Below are 3,357 nucleotides of genomic sequence, written 5' to 3'. Positions count from 1 at the left end.
GTCAACATGAAACATTAGCATATTGCCCGCCCACTTGTTGGTCTTTTCGGGTTGGTCTGAATAAAAATGCAAATTCATTCTTTGCCACTAGGTGCCGCTTTTGGAGTGGTTAAAATAGCTATTTCCCCGGTAAACGCTGTACACAAAGCAGCACAGCGCTCACAAATGCTGCTTTATCAGGTATTACAGGCATGATGAAATGAAAATGAGACCAATTGGACCAATCACCCCAGATTAGCGTCACGCAAAGGAGGGATTTGGAAAAATGAATCGTTGAGCGAATTGTTAGGGAGTCGTTGAGCAAGAAAGGTCAAAATAAATGCATATTATGAGACAATGAAAGTGTTTTTTGACCTTGCATGCATGTCAACCTTTTGTTGGGGACTCCCAAAACCAAAATATGAACCTTTCATAACTCATAATTGGGGCACTTTAACAACGTCATAATCCAAACTGTCCTCCAAAGACAGAGCAGGGTTGAGCGAATCGTTAGGGAGTCGTTGAGCAAGAAAGGTCAAAATAAATGCATATTATGAGACAATGAAAGTGTTTTTTGACCTTGCATGCATGTCAACCTTTTGTTGGGGACTCCCAAAACCAAAATATGAACCTTTCATAACCCATAATTGGGGCACTTTAACAACGTCATAATCCAAACTGTCCTCCAAAGACAGAGCAGCACATACTTCTTGAGCCTTTCCAGTTAAACTACATTGCAGAAGCAAAGGCCAAACATCTCTAGACCACTGTAGAGCGGAGGCAATTTGTTCAAATACATTAAAATAAGAATCAACCTCGGCTTCTCTAAATTGAGGTGCAAGAGATATGTGTTTACTCACATCAAAAGTACCCCCGGATGATCCTGTTTTTTATGCGAATTTTTAGAATTTATGCGCATCTTGGCATTTCCATCCAGTGGTTTTTATGCGATAATCCAAAATGCCCATAAAAAAGGTGGATGGAAACATAGTTACTGATGCCTTCACTGCAGAACATCTTGGTCTTGCACTTCACTCTTATCCCATTAACAAATTACAGAAAAGTTACAAGCACCTTGTGGGCCTCCCAATACAGGCATTCAAACAGGCACAGCCCTTGCTGCTAATTGGAGCGGATCACCCTCACTTGATTACTCCTGTTAAGCCAGTAAGGTTAGGCCAAGAGGCCATTGACATGCTCGAATCAAAGACCTCCCGAGTTGAAGTGGACGGAGTCTTACGTTATGCCACCCCGCTGCTTAGGCACATAGATATGCCCCTTTTCCAAGCCACAAAGGAAATGGTAATGCCCAGCCTCCGGAACACTGAACGGTGCCTTGCTAAAGACCCAGAACGAGCGAAGGCATACAACGCTGAAATTCAGAAACTGACTCAGGCAGGAGTAGTTAAGAAGCTGAACTCCCATGAGGTGACACAATCAGTGGAATCATGGTATATCCCACACCACATGGTGACCCACAAAAATAAGAACCGCATCGTGTTTAACTGCTCTTACCAGTACCGAGGTCTGAACCTAAATGAGTGGCTGTTACCTGGACCCACCTTAGGACCCTCACTCCTAGGAGTGCTGTTACAATTTCAAGAGCATAGTGTAGCCATAAGTGGTGACGTGAAAGCCATGTTCCTGACACAATCAGTGGAATCATGGTATATCCCACACCACATGGTGACCCACAAAAATAAGAACCGCATCGTGTTTAACTGCTCTTACCAGTACCGAGGTCTGAACCTAAATGAGTGGCTGTTACCTGGACCCACCTTAGGACCCTCACTCCTAGGAGTGCTGTTACAATTTCGAGAGCATAGTGTAGCCATAAGTGGTGACGTGAAAGCCATGTTCCACCAGGTCCGCCTGCTACCTGAAGATCGCCCCCTTCTGAGATTTGTTTGGAGAGACATGGAAAGAGATCAAATTCCATCTGTGTTTGAGTGGCAGGTCTTACCTTTCGGTACCATGTGTAGTCCGTGCTGTGCCACTTACGCCATGCAGCACCATGTAATCAGTCACAGCCAGCCAGAGGACGATGTGAGGTTTTCCATCGAGAGATGCTTCTATGTTGATAATTGTCTGCAAAGCCTCTCCTCACCTGACCAAGCCAGAATCCTGATAGATAAGCTAAGGGAGACTCTAGCCTCAGGTGGATTTGAACTCTGACAGTGGGCCAGCAATAAGCCGGATGTCATCAGTCACCTACCCGAAGAAGCCCGATCAGACAATCTGGAACTCTGGCTCGCTCATGACCGAATAGACAACCCTGAATCCGCTCTTGGCCTCAGCTGGCACTGTTCAACAGATATGTTGAGATACAAACATCGCCCTGTGAATTATGATGCTCTTACCATGTGGAACATCTACGACCCTCTCTGCTTTATCCTGCCATACACCACCCGCGCCAAAATACTAGTGAGACAACTTTGGGACAAACACAGAGACTGGGACGACCCCGACTGCCGCAGGATTTGCTACAAGCCTGGAGAGATTGGGAAGGAGAGTTAAGTATTGGGAAGGGGATCACCTTCCCCCTAGCATACGTACCTCCTGCCATGGATGAGAGAAGAATTACTCATGAGATGCATGTGTTCTGCGATGGCAAAAATAAAAAAATAAAACGGCAGGTAACTAGAATGGCGAGAATGATAATAATGACTAAAGAAGCAGAAGGGAAATTAAAAATAAAACAAATTGAAGTACATGGACTTAGGGAGAGAGAAGTCGACCTAGAACAAAAATAATACTAAAATAAAGAAATAAAACGGCAGGTAACTAGAATGGCGAGAATGATAATAATGACTAAAGAAGCAGAAGGGAAATTAAAAATAAAACAAATTGAAGTACATGGACTTAGGGAGAGAGAAGTCGACCTAGCTGAGAATGCCCACAAGGGGGAGTGGGTGAGCCAACACAAGGTGAAATCAGGAGGGTAGATGTGGAGTTCAAGAAGTGTTAGATACTTAAACAGCCTGCCCTCAAAATTTCACTTGATCAAGGTTTTAAAAGCTCCCATTTACATTCCAATCAGTTACTGTCTCGCAGTGTTCTTATAATCAGATCTGCATTAGGCTCGCATTAGTCAGCTACTCTAATGGTTAATCCTGAGGGAGTGAGATCGTCTAGTTGAATGGAGCACCTGATAAAAAAGAAAAGAAAAAAAAAAAAAATTCCTAGTGTGTTTGCGCACACCTGGCGAATAAAGCTAATAAAGCTAATTCTGAAAACGCAATGACTTCAATCTAGCGATACAATCAGATAAGGCCTTTAAAATATGATAAGAGGAACATCGCTCAAATCAATCTTTATCGCAATGAAGGAAGATTTCTTCGTTCCAACAGGCGATTTTGATAATATTAAAATGTACTG

The sequence above is a fragment of the Sinocyclocheilus rhinocerous genome, unplaced genomic scaffold, assembly GCF_001515625.1.
Source record: "Sinocyclocheilus rhinocerous isolate Xijiao unplaced genomic scaffold, SAMN03320098_v1.1 scaffold115, whole genome shotgun sequence".
Classification (NCBI taxonomy): Eukaryota; Metazoa; Chordata; class Actinopteri; order Cypriniformes; family Cyprinidae; genus Sinocyclocheilus; species Sinocyclocheilus rhinocerous.
Note: the sequence above shows the minus strand (reverse complement) of the source record.